The 13,728-nt window shown below is 42.8% G+C and overlaps 1 long non-coding RNA gene across 1 annotated transcript; it reads left to right on the top strand.

Annotated features, from left to right (window-relative positions):
* Nucleotides 1–4,180: 4,180 nt before the first annotated feature.
* LOC140470117 (uncharacterized) lies at nucleotides 4,181–12,051 on the top strand. Its single transcript, XR_011956379.1, has 2 exons — nucleotides 4,181–4,825; nucleotides 9,512–12,051. It is a non-coding gene; the product is annotated as an uncharacterized lncRNA (long non-coding RNA).
* The last annotated feature ends 1,677 nt before the right edge of the window (nucleotides 12,052–13,728 follow it).

Genomic DNA, 13,728 nt, shown 5'->3' with positions numbered 1-13,728 from the left:
CTGCGACTTCACTTTCAAGGAGGTATGCACCTGGACTCCAAGGTCTCTTTGTTCAGCAACACTCCCTAGGACCTTACCATTAAGTATATAAGTCCTGCTAAGATTTGCTTTCCCAAAATGTAGCGCCTCACATTTATCTGAATTAATCTCCATCTGCCACTTCTCAGCCCATTGGCCCATCTGGTCCAGATCCTGTTGTAATCTGAGGTAACCCTGTTCACTGTTCACTATACCTCCAATTTTGGTGTCATCTGCAAACCTACTAACTGTACCTCTTATGCTCGCATCCAAATCATTTATGTAAATGACATACTTTAACACCAGGCTTCAAACCTGCTTTAAAAATGACAGGGCCGCAATCTGACAGTAGCCAGTTAACCAGATGCCCCTAAAGCCCAGGAACCCCAGAGGAGATTAAACCTCGGGGTAAATAAACACACAATCCATGTCGGCCCCCACGGGGTGCAGCCTGTCGATCAGGCCTCAGAACCACGTCTCCCTCTGGAGCTTGGCCAAGGCTTCCCTCGGCCTGAACATTTTGGATCTTCACGTTGCAGCTTTCCCAACAAAAGTTCATCGGGATAAAAGAAGGAAAAGATTACTTGAAAGGGAATGTGAGAGCATTTTGAAGGCAAGTTACACAGCAAGATCCCAGGTTTAAAATCACCCCCCGTCCATCCCCAATGTATTAATGTATCGAACACAGTCAGCAGTTAGGATGGAACATGGTGTGGGAGCAGATCTTCCCAGGGATTGGAGGGGGATAGTGAGGGAAAGGTATCAGATTCTTACACTCAGCAGTGACCTGGGATCAATTACCTTTTACTGAAAACAGTTCCCAACTTGTATGTGCCTGGAGCTCCCTCCAGTCTGAAAGTCTCATTCATCTCTATCATGTCTCCTGTCTCTGACCCAATGGTATATTCATTCCCAGGATAGGGACAACATGGGGCTAGATACAGAGTAAATCTCCCTCCACACTGTCTGCATCGAATACTCCCAGCACATGTGCAGCATGGGGTTAGATACAGAGTATAGATCCCTCTGCACACACAGGATCGGGACAGCATGGGGTGAGATACAAAGTTAGGCAGCATTGTAGACAGTGCAGATGGTACCTTAACATTACAAAGGGATATCGATAGATTGGGTGAATGGGCAAAGCTGTGTTAGATGGAGTTCAGTGTCAGCAAGTGTGTGGGTATCAGGTTGGAGTACAGAGAGGGAGCACAAAGGAGGTTTACAAGAATGATCCTGGAGCTCAGGGATTACATTCTGAGGGGAGACTGGACAAATGAGGCTGTTTTCCTCCAGAATTGAGAAAGCTAAGGGGTGATCTGATCAAAGCCTTCAAGGAATAAACAGAATGAGACAGGATCAATCAAGATCAACGATTCCCACAGGTTGGAGATTCTAGACCAAGAGGGAGCAGAGTCTGAGAATGAGGGCCCAGAGTGTTCAGGAGAGATGGTAGGAAGCACTTTAACACACACAGGGTGGGAGAGGTTTGGGACTCTCTTCCACAAACAGCAGTGGATGCTGGATCAGTCGTTGAGGTTAAATCAGAGAGAGATACATGTTTATTCAGTGAAGATATTGAGGGATATGGGCCAAAGGAAGGAATGTGGAGTTAGGCCACAGATTAGTCATGATCTCATTGAATGATGGAACAGGCTCGAGGGGCTGAATGGCCTCCTCCTGTTCCTATGTTCCAAAATAACGATCCTCCTGCACTTTCCCTATCAACCCCTCCCAGGGCAGGGACAGGATGGGGTTAGATACACAGTAAAGCTCCCTTTTCTGTATCACCATCAACCCTTCCCAGGGTAGGGTCGGAACAGGGTTAGATACAGAGTAAAGCTCCCCCTACACTGTCCCCATCAACCCATCCCAGGATTGTTTAATGGAGCTTTAATATTTGAAAATGCTTCTATTATTCTGTCATTCACTGTCCCTCAGTAACTGTGTGCGCGTTCGTGCGTGCATAAGTGAGAGACTGAGAGAGAGAAACGGAGACAGAGACCAGGGCCCTGCATTACTGGGTCAGGTAGTGTTGTGGAGAAACTATAGAGAACCACCAGGAGACGCAGAGAGTTCTTCAAGAAATAAGTCTTTTATTTGCAAACAAAAAACTGTGACACTGAGAAAGCAGATTCTCGAATGCCCCCGAACCTCAGGGTCCGTGGAATTTTATATCATTTTTGATCATGTTTCTGTGAGCTTGTCAGCATGACCAACTATCTTAATCAAAGTATCTCACTCCAGCTCCACAATAAACCAATGATGTTAGTTCCCATTATCTCTTTAGTTGTACATTCTACTTGATGTTATTCTAATGTCATGATTAGATATTTATTGCGAACTCTGCTGCAGTGATCTTCCATTGCAGACTAACCTGTCATGATAGATATTTAGCTATTCCATCTATTACAATAGTCTCCTGTCTCAAGCTGACTCGACTAACTATTAGTTAGATATTTTAATGTCATGTCCCAAATATTTCCGGTCCCAATCCTGTCATAATAACACTTACCAGAGAAACTTGCTTTATTACTAGTGTTATCTCATCTGGCCATAGTGACCCTTCAGCCTTAACCTTACTCTGCTAATGGGTGTAAGAATGTTCCACTATGGTTATCCCATCCTGCCCCTGCATTCCACAGACCACAGATTCCCAGTGGTCTTCATGCTTTAACCCTTCCTATGCTTTCATGGTCTTTATTTTCCATTGACCTCACTCCAACAACAATACCATTTATTAGTTAAACAGGATGGAAGACAGCATCAATTCTCAGGAAGTGTTTTACTGTTTCTGTTTTTGTTAAAACACTTGGGCGGTGTGCTGGCTCAGTCAGGAGACTGTCTGTGTGGTGTTTGCACATTCACCCTGTGTCTGCGTGGGTTTCCTCCGGGTGCTCCGGTTTCCTCCCACAGTCCAAAGATGTGTAGGTCAGGTGGATTGGTCATGCTCAATTGCCCGTAGTGTTCGGTACATTAGTCAGAGGGAAATTGGCCTGGGTGGGTTACTCTCCGGAGGGTCGGTGTGGATTGTTTCCACACTGTCGGGAATCTAATCTATTTATGACATAACATCATACATAGTAATCTGAGATTGACCAGGTTCTGAATTTATTGTTACAATAAGAGACTGTCACCTATATGCTCATCTCTCGTCAACTGGTCTGTTGAATTTCCCTCATGTTTTGCTCGATATACCAAGTGGGAAGTTGCTCAGTGACATCTTAATTAGGTTACACCGAAGTCCAAGCCCTCAAACAATAAAGTGCTCCTTTGAGATTAAATTTAAAGGTGTTTCTCTGCAAATGGCCAGACTCAAAATGATCACAGCAGATTCAGCCTTCACTTCACAGCAAAGTATCATCTTCCTTTAAATGGGAATATACATCATCTTAAAAGCTAAGGAAATAATTGTGACTTTAAATAAATACTTCCAGTAACTAACATAATCCAATAAATATTGCATACCTTTTGATATTTTTTACTGGAACTGTTAAGCTCAGACTATTATAAAGTTGTTTAAAACATAAGGAACTACAACTACATTAACATTGAAATGACTAATGTGGACTATTAGACCACTCACAACATTCTTAAGCAGGCAGCCCAGAGCATAACATTGCAGTTTGTTTCGATAAGTGTACAGTGAAAATTTCCTGGAATAAAATAGCTCGGTTGCCGACTAGATTTTAAACAGGCACAATCATTACTCACAAAATTACACAAAGAACAAAGAACCCCTACAGAGCCCCACCTATCCAGCTCGACGTAATTATGCTGTTCCGAGTACATCAGTTCCAAAGTTAAACACCAGTATCAATGCTTCAAGTTGAAGTTGGAGGCCAGAAAAGAGAGTTTCTACATGTGGGATATGGTGGATTAATGTTACTTCTGCAATTATGCAATTCCATCTTACAAAGGAGGTGAACTCACACCAGTGTGTAATTGTTTTAGCCACGAGCTGAGTCAACAAGAATGGAAACAATGTGGAGGAAATATATAATTGTTTTTGTATTAGCTAAAACTCTATGTCAGAAGGTAGACATTATGGGCAAGTAGATAAGATGTTGTGAGGGGATGAAGTTAACTAGATACGCCTGTACAAACAGTAGGTAGAAACATGTGCTTCCCACTTTTACAAAAACACAGGAACAAACCCCAATTAAAAGGGTCATAGGGATCAGAACAGCCTCGGGAAAGACACAGATGAAGGGGGTAGATAATGATGAAGAAGGGATATGCCGAACAATGACCTATAACAGGGTAAGGTCAAACAGCCTTGTGAGACCAGAAATAAGCATTTTATCACAGACAAGGCCGGATAAGGCAAGAGGCAAACAGGGGTAATGGGGGCCGGTCTTAGGGAAGTGGACGATGTAAGCAGGGGAGGGAGCAGTGTAAAACAATAGACATCAAATCATATAAATGTTATGTATGAATTGAATTTAGTGTGTGTATGTCCCTTGCCTTGAGAAAGGGACATCACACCCACTTGCAAGTGTAAAATAAATGACACTATTGATTCAGATCTTGTCTCGGACTGAAATTATTGAAGTGAGTGGGCTTTGTTTCTCACAATTGGGGGCTGTCCGGGATTTTCTTCCATCACCGGGGGGAGTGGCTGGCCTTGGACACTGGGAAGACGCGTCCCGTTCCCCATTGAGGAGCGGTCTCGTGTCCTGGTTTGGTCTGCTCCCTTGGGCGACTGGTACGAATCCCAGAAGAGAGACATCTGTATCAGACAGTGATAGGAGCTCGATAGACAATACGGCACAAAGGGGCCAGGCAACTCTGTGCACAGACCAAGGTAAGAAACCTGACTTTTAAGTATTGCCTTGGTGGCCGGGATTGAGTTTTAGTAGTTAATAAGGGACCAACGAAGGAACTCAATATGGGTTGTGCCGTGGGTAAGGAAAAAGCCTCTGGGAAAACAAAAGAAGGAAAAAGCAATGGAATTGGAGGCGGGGTCCCTTACAACATACCTCCAGAAAGTTCTTTGGGGAGGATGTTGTGGAATTGGCAAAATAATACTTGTACAGGGGGAAAAGATGATTAAATATTGTTGCTTCGTATGGACTAAGGAATCCATTCTTCGTCCCACCTCTTTTGGCCAAAATTCAGGTCGGACAAAGACTGGGTTTGTAAATATCTGAATTTATTTGTCAATGAGTGAGAGAGAGAGAGAGAGAGAATGAAGAGAGCTGTACAGCTGGTCGAAAGTTTAACCCTTTGTGATTTGGTTTGAATACACATTTGTTTGTTGGTGATTGAATGTTTGCGTTTTATTCCCTGGAGCTTGAGTTCCGGGACTGTTTTGAATCTGATTCTTATTATGGAAACTTAACATGATTTCTTTTAAGGTTAAGGATTCTATAGAAATTATGAAAAAAAGAATGATAACTCCTGTTCTTCCTACAGGTCATGACTGCCTTACTATCAGTTTCTAACTAATCTCTTCTATCTTTACATGAAAGCGATTTATGGAGGACAGTTGAAGTTTCAGTTCAACATTAGATTGTAGTAAAAACAAGATCCTATGGTTAATATCTGTGACCTTGGATTCGGCCATTGTTCATGCATTAGAAGTTTTTTTCTTTAAACTGGAATAGACAAATAATTTTAAGGCAGCTCTGATTATTTCAAGACCTATAGTATTGTAATTGAGCAATGATTGGTCAGTACTACTTAAGAAAACTAATTTTGGATTTAAATTAAGGGACTAAAACTGGGTGATTACAGTGGATTTCAAAATTGAGAACCGTATGCATTTGACATTTTGAATATTAAATACTGAATAAATGAACGTAAATATATAAATATATTTACAAGTTTGGAACAGGCTTTAAAGTTAGTCAAGTATGAATTAATGAATTGGTGTTTGAAGTTATGGGGAGCTAGAAATATTGCAATATTTCATTAAAAAAAAAGAAAGAGGGGAAGAACGTAATGACTTATCCCCTTCGGGAGGTACCAATAGGGGACAAAGATTGGGTTTGTAAGTGTCCCCCTCAGCAGTGGGGAGGTCAGAATATTTAAAAAAGAAATGAAGGTCCTGGTTGAGGATCTGGTAGGGTTGTCTGAACAAACTGATCAATTTTTGGGGCGCAGTCTGTATACCTGGGCTGAGTTAATGTCTATTTTGAATATACTATTTACTGGGGAAGAAAGGGGACTTATATGGGGAGCAGCCATTAAAATATGGGACAGGGAACATCCGATTGGAGATGGAGATGCTGGACAGGGAGAGGTGAAGTTTCCCCTCAGAGACCCCCAGTGGGAAAATCAAAATCCAGAGCATAGAGAAGAAATGAGGGAATTGAAAGACCTGATTCTAAAAGGAAGAAAAGAGGCAGTTCCGAAGTCACAGAATTTGACTAAAGCCTTTGAAGTTAGACAGGAGAAAGATGAGACTCCCTCAGCTTTCTTGCAAAGATTAAGAGACTCAATGCGGAAATATTCTGGAATGAACCCTGAGGACCCAGTGGCACAGGGTCTTTTGAAAGTACATTTTGTGACAAAGGCATGGCCAGATATACAGAGAAAGATACAGAAGATAGAAGGGTGGAGTGAAAAGCCATGAGATGAATTGTTAAGAGAGGCACAGAAAGTGTTTGTAAAGAGAGAGGATGAGAGACAGAAACAGAAGGTGAAAATGATGGGAGCTGCGGTTGATGAGGTAGTTAAGAAAAGAATGGAACCAATATTGAGCAAGCGGAGCGGTGGGTGGCAGCATGTAGGACAGAGAGGGAGAGGGAGAGGGAGAGGGAGAGGACAAGGGGGAGTATTTGATAGAGGGTTCGAGCGACAGGGGCAGAGCTGGAGGTCTCCACAGGCAGGATGCTATTATTGCGGAAAGATAGGGCACTTTAAGCGGGAATGTCCGGCTCTGAAAAGGGAAGAGAGGGCAATTCCGCTTATGAATTTTGATGAAGAATAGGGGTGTCAGGGGTTCCTGCCCTCGGGGGCCCACCAGGAACCCTTGATAAACCTGAAGGTGGGACCCTATAGGGAAGAGTTAGTCTTCCTAGTAGATACGGGGGCAGCACGGTCATCACTGAATTTTAAACCAAAGAAAGTAGAAATGTCGACACGGTCAATTACTGTTTCAGGGGTTAAAGGGGAGGGATTTACTGTTCCAGTATTTGAACCTATGATGATAGAAGGTCCTAAGGATAGGGTCAAAGGGGAATTGTTGTATATCCCTGATATAGGAAGTAACTTACTAGGGAGAGATTTAATTATCCTCTTAAGACTGGAGATTGGAATTCAGGAAAAAGAATTAGTTGTCCAAATGGCAATGTTGACAGAGGATATGGAGAGAGAGATAGACCCTATTGTATGGGCTAGGGAAGGGAATTGTGGAAAACTACAGATCCCCCCCCCCCCCTTGAAATAAATTTAAAAAGGAAAGGGGATGTTGTCTGTGAGCAACAATATCCCATTTCCATTGAAGGTAAACGAGGACTGCAGCCAGTAATTGAAGGATTGATTAGAGATGGATTGTTGGAGCCATGTATGTCTCCTTATAATACCCCAATACTACCAGTGCGGAAATCCGATGGAAATTATCGATTGATGCAGGATTTGAGAACATTAAATCGAACAGTACAGATCAGGCACCCAGGGTGCCAAACCCCTCTACGTTATTAAGTAAGATCCCTCATGACCACAAATGGTTTAGTGTGAGAGATTTAAAGGATGCCTTTTGGGCTTGTCCCTTGGCAGAGGAAGGTAGGAATTTGTTTGCCTTTGAGTGGGAAGACCCTAAGACAGGACAGCAACAGCAATACCGATGGACTGTGCTTCCCCAGGGGTTTACGGAATCCCCGAATTTATTTGGACAGATGTTAGAACAAGTATTGGAGAAATTTAGCAGCCCCAAGGGGACTACCCTGTTGCAGTATGTAGACGACCTCTTAGTAACAGGAAAAAGAAGAGAAAGAGTAGTAGAAGCCACTAACAAATTATTGAATTTCCTGGGCCAGCAGGGACTGCGGGTATCTAAAAACCAACTACAATATGTGGAGGGAGAAGTGAAATACTTGGGACATTTAGTTAGTGAGGGAAAGCGAAAGATAAGCCCGGAACGGATAGAGGGAATAGTGGGAATGCCACTGCCCAGCACTAAAAGGGAGTTACGCAAATTTTTAGGTCTAACGGGTTATTGCAGATTGTGGATTGATTCCTATGCACTGGAGACTAAGAAATTATATCTCAAACTATTAGAGGGGGGAACCCAAATGTCTAAGTTGGGATGATGAGGAAAAAGAACTAGTTGAGAAACTCAAAAGAGATTTGATCCATGCCCCTGTGTTAGCCCTACCTTCCCTAGATAAACCTTTCCACCTCTTTGCTACCGTGGATAAGGGAGTGGTTTTGGGAGTATTAACCCAGAGGTGGGGGAAGGGATTAGTACATGAAGAATTGATTAAACGGGTCTTGGAGTCCCTATTACTTCCCCGAGAAATAGCAGTAGTGCATGTAAATGGTCATCAGAAAGGAAATGAACTAGAAGTTAGGGGGAATAGATTAGCCGATGAGGTGGCTAAGGAAGCAGCGCTGAACCCACAAGAAGTGGTGATTCATTCCCTAATACCTACTGTTCCAGGTCCTCGGGAAGCTCCTATATTTACTGAAAGCGAAGAAAATGAATTGAGAGATTTAGGAGCTGTAAAAACAGCAGACGGGCATTGAGGTTACCTGATGGAAGGGAAATGTTAAACAAAATGATGATGCGAGAGATTATGGCCGTCCTACACCAAGGCAGCCATTGGGGAGTACAAGCAATGTGTGATTTAGTTCTTAGGGAATATGGATGTAAAGGAATATATACAATTGCTAAACAAATATGTGAGGGATGTATCATATGCAAAAAGGTAAACAAGAAAGTCTTGAGAAAACAGACCCCGGGAGGAAGAGACCCAGGACTGAGACCTTTCCAGAGTATACAAGTAGATTATACTGAACTCCCCAGGGTAGGCAGACTAAAATATATGTTGGTCATAGTAGATCATTTATCTGGTTGGGTTGAGGCATACCCCCTAGCTACCGCCACTGCAAGTGGAGTGTCTAAAACAATATTGGAGCACATAATTCCCCGATATGGGCTCGTGAACCATATTGATTCCGACCAAGGAACTGACTTTACTTCTAAAGTGTTACAGGGGGTAATGAAAGGGTTGGGAATTTCCTGGGAGTTCCATACTCAATGGCACCCGCCATTATCGGGAAGGGTTGAGAGAATGAACCAAACACTCAAACGATAGCTCTCTAAATTGATAATAGGAACCAGACTCCCTTGGATCAAATGTTTACCTATAGCTCTCTTGCGAGTACGAACAGCCCCAAGGAAAGATTTGGGACTATCCCCCTATGAAATCTTATTTGGATTACCTTACTTGGGAACGAATGGAGAATTGCCAATTCCCGAAACTAAAGATTTGTTTTTAAAGAAGTACATACTGGGTTTGTCCTCCTCTTTGTCTTTCCTAAGGAAACAGGGTTTATTGGCACAGACTCCACCCCTTGAATTCACCGTTCATCCCATCCAGCCGGGCGATTGGATCTTAGTAAAATCATGGACAGAGACTAAATTACAGCCGGACTGGGAAGGGCCGTACCAGGCTCTTTTGACCCCTGAAACAGCGATAAGGACAGCAGAGAAAGGCTGGACTCACTACACTCGGATCAAAGAGCCAGTGGACCCTCCAGTTGAGGAAGAAGTCTGGACAGCCGAATCAACGCAAGATTCGCTGAAACTCAGGCTAAAGAGACTTTGAGTAACTGATTATACAGTGGCGATGTGAGCGCGGGATTATTTCTGTAAGATTGTATATTCAGCATGATGTTTAGAATACTGGGAATGCTGCTAGAGATATGATGCTAGCCCTTTTAGTATTGGGATTTTGTCAAATATCATTTTCATATATATTATTAACGGTCCCCAAGTCTGATAATCCACAAGTAATAGACGCTGATGTATGTAGCTTAGTAAATTGTGGGGACGTAGATAATCAGAGACAGTATCGCAGCTCTGAGATACATCTTAAGTCCTATGGGGATGGCCTTGGGGACGGTACTTGGTATAATGGTCTCGTCACAGTACACCAGACCCCCTTCCGACCAGCTCGCGATTGCCCTGATAAAAAGTGTAACCCAATATACCTAACAATAAGGAAAACCACATGGCACGAAACAATCCTGGGTGGGGCCACCTATGAAATACAATTAAATGAAACATTTGGGATAGAAATGAAAGCAAATGGGAAGGATTTCTTGGGCTGTTGTTTCCGAATTAGTGTAGGACAGGGAAAACGGGTAGAACTACTGGGTAATAAGATACAATCTTTCACCCCTCCCGATGATCCTAAAGTAGTAAAATTTATAGAGGTAAAGGACTTGAAACAGACCATTGAAATAGAAACTGGGTACGGGGATGCAAATGCCTGGGTTGAATGGGTAAAGTATACTGTAAAAAGTCTGAACAAAAGCAATTGCTATGCATGTGCCTCCGGTCGGCCAGTGGCCCAGGTGGTTTCCTTTCCGCTCGGGTGGAAGCGAGATAGGAAGGGCATGAAATGTATGATAGCCCTGTATCAGGATGAGACTGCATGGAATGATAGGAATTGTACCTCCCTATCTCTGATGTTCCCTCCCTTGGAGAAGAAAGATGTAAAAGTTCCCCCCCTGTTTTCTGCCGCAGTTGGAAATCACACATCGTATGTGTAGACGAGGTACAAGTCAGTCGAAAGATTTGGGGGAGCTGAAACTATGTACAGAGATTAAGAATGTCACCGAAACGGAGAAGGGAGGGCACTACTCAGCATTAAAGGTTCCCCGAGCGGATCTGTGGTGGTACTGTGGAGGCAAAATATTGAGACCCACGCTATCTCCAGATTGGAGAGGGATATGTGCAATTGTACAATTGGCAATTCCATTTACCCTGGCATTTGAGAAGGAAAACAAAGGAGGGAAAAAGGGAAGGGGTAAGAGATTACTGTTAGACACTTCTTTCGATGACAGGATTTATCTTGATTCGGTAGGAGTCCCTAGGGGAGTACCGGATGAATTTAAGGCTCGTAACCAGATTGCAGCAGGCTTTGTGCCAGCTCTCTTTTGGTGGGTAACAATTAATAAAAATGATCATACCCTGTATACGAGGGCTCACCCAAAGGTTGATTGAAACAGCCTTAATGAAACAGATGCCCCTAAAAGGGAATCAGGCTGAAGGACTTTATCGACTAAATAATGAGGGGATGAGTGAGACCAAGATGGATGAAATCTCTGGGATGATGCTTGCGAATTTCGGGAGCGATGCTTAAAAATAAAATATTTGCAGAAGATAACAAATGGTAATTAAAAGAAAGAGGGGGAATTGTGGGATATCAGTAGGATTAGTGTTACTTCTGCAATTCCATTTTACAAAGGAGGTGAACTCACACCAGTGGGTAATTGTTTTAGCCAAGTGCTGGGTCAACAAGAATGGAAACGATGTGGAGGAAATATATAATTGTTTTTGTATTAGCTAAAACTGTATGTCAGAAGGTAGACATTATGGGCAAGTAGATAAGATGTTGTGAGGGGATGAAGTTAAGCTAGATACGCCTGTACAAACAGTAGGTATAAACATGTGCTTCCCACTTTTACAAAAACACAGGAACAAACCCCAATTAAAAGGGTCATAGGGATCAGAACGGCCTCGGGAAAGGCACAGATGAAGGGGGTAGATAATGATGAAGAAAGAATATGCCTAACAATGACCTATAACAGGGTAAGGTCAAACAGCCTTGTGAGACCAGAAATAAGCATTTTATCACAAACAAGGCCGGATAAGGCAAGAGGTAAACAGGGGTAATGGGGGCCGGTCTTAGGGAAGTGGACGATGTAAGCAGGGGAGGGAGCAGTGTAAAACAATAGACATCAAATCATATAAATGTTATGTATGAATTGAATTTAGTGTGTGTATGTCCCTTGCCTTGAGAAAGGGACATCACACCCACTTGCAAGTGTAAAATAAATGACACTATTGATTCAGATCTTGTCTCGGACTGAAATTATTGAAGTGAGTGGGCTTTGTTTCTCACAACATCCACACCACTGAACTTTGCCCCTGGCAAAGCTGGCGGCCGCGCACGTGTCCAGTGAATCTTTGCCCCGAATAAAGATGGCGGTGATCACACAATGATGTTATTTTCCAGTTTACTGCAAAAACAGGACTGTAAGATTCAAATTTGTATTTTCCGATGTGCACCAAATGTTTGTAAAACCTCTCAGCCCATACCAATACCATTTCCCTCCCACTTCCTGCTGTTTATTTCTTTCCTTACCAACAGCTCTCCATCCACACGACCCGCACATCCGCGCCCACTGTGAGGATGATCACGTGGTATAGTCTAGTCCCGTCCCTCATTTACTCTGATTGGTCGGAGGACCAAATGCCCCGCCAGGTCCTCCAGCTCTGCCCCTGCCTTTCCATTGGTCTTCCGCTGACATCAACTACCAGGGCCCATTGTTGCCTGGAGCATGCGCACTGCTTCACGGCTTTTGTTGCTGTTTATCAGTTACAAGAGTGAGACACAAAGTTGAAAATCACACAACCACCTGATGAAGAAGCTGCAAAGCTAGTCCTTCCAAATAAACCTGTTGGACTATAACCTGGTGTTCTGTGAATTTTAATTTTGTCCATCCTAATCTAACACCAGCACCTGAAAGTCAAGAGTGTGGGAGGAATGCAAAATATAACAACAAAAGAACTCGGAACAGGAGAAGGCTATCCTGCCCTTTAAGCTTGCTCTGCCATTCAATAAGATCATGGCTGATCATTTTGTGGACGCAGAACCATTTACCAACGTTCTCACCATATCCCTTAATTAATTAGTTATTTCTTTTTTTAAAAAGTTATCTTAGCTTTAAAAACGTTTAATGAACTAGCATCAACTACTTCCCTGGGCAATGAATTCCATAGAGATCAAGAAGTTCTTCTCAATTCAGTCCTAAATTTGCTGCCTCTAATCTTGCAGTGATGCTCTCTTGTCCTGGCTATGTCTGCCAGTGGAAACACTCTCTCTCCTTCTGTTTTATACATTCCATTTATTATTTTATATGTTTCCCATTCTTCTGATTTCCAATGAATATAATCCCAATCTACTCAGTCTCTGTTAAGCCAAACCCCTCAACTCCGAAATCAACCTAGTTAACCTCATCGGCACCCCCTCTAGTGCTGGTACATCCTTGAGCAAGTAAGGAGACAAGAACTGCATGCAGTACTCCAGGTGTGGCCTCACCAGCACCCAATACAGCTGGAACATAACCTCTGCTTTGAAACACGATCCCTTCAGCAATGAAGGCTAAAATTCCGTTTGCTTTCTGAATTGATTGTTGTACATGGTAACCAACCTTCATGCACAAGGATACTCAGGTGCCCCTGCATAGCAAATGATGCAACTTTTTAAAATTCAAGTAATAATCTCTTTTTAATGTTTCTCCAACCAAACAGTAGGACTTTACATTTATGAACATTCTATTCCAAATGCCAGACCATTGCCCACTCAATCAATGTATTTATGTTCCTCTGCAAAGTTTCACAGTTCTCCATACACTTTGTTCTGCTACTCATCTTAGTGTCATATGCAAACTTTGACACACTACATGTGGTCGCCAACTCCAAATCATCTGTATCAATTCCATATAGTCGCAGTCCCAACACTGATC

The sequence above is a fragment of the Chiloscyllium punctatum genome, chromosome 50 (genome assembly GCF_047496795.1).
Source record: "Chiloscyllium punctatum isolate Juve2018m chromosome 50, sChiPun1.3, whole genome shotgun sequence".
In the NCBI taxonomy this organism is placed as follows: domain Eukaryota; kingdom Metazoa; phylum Chordata; class Chondrichthyes; order Orectolobiformes; family Hemiscylliidae; genus Chiloscyllium; species Chiloscyllium punctatum.
Note: the sequence above shows the minus strand (reverse complement) of the source record. Positions and strands in the feature narration are given on the sequence as shown.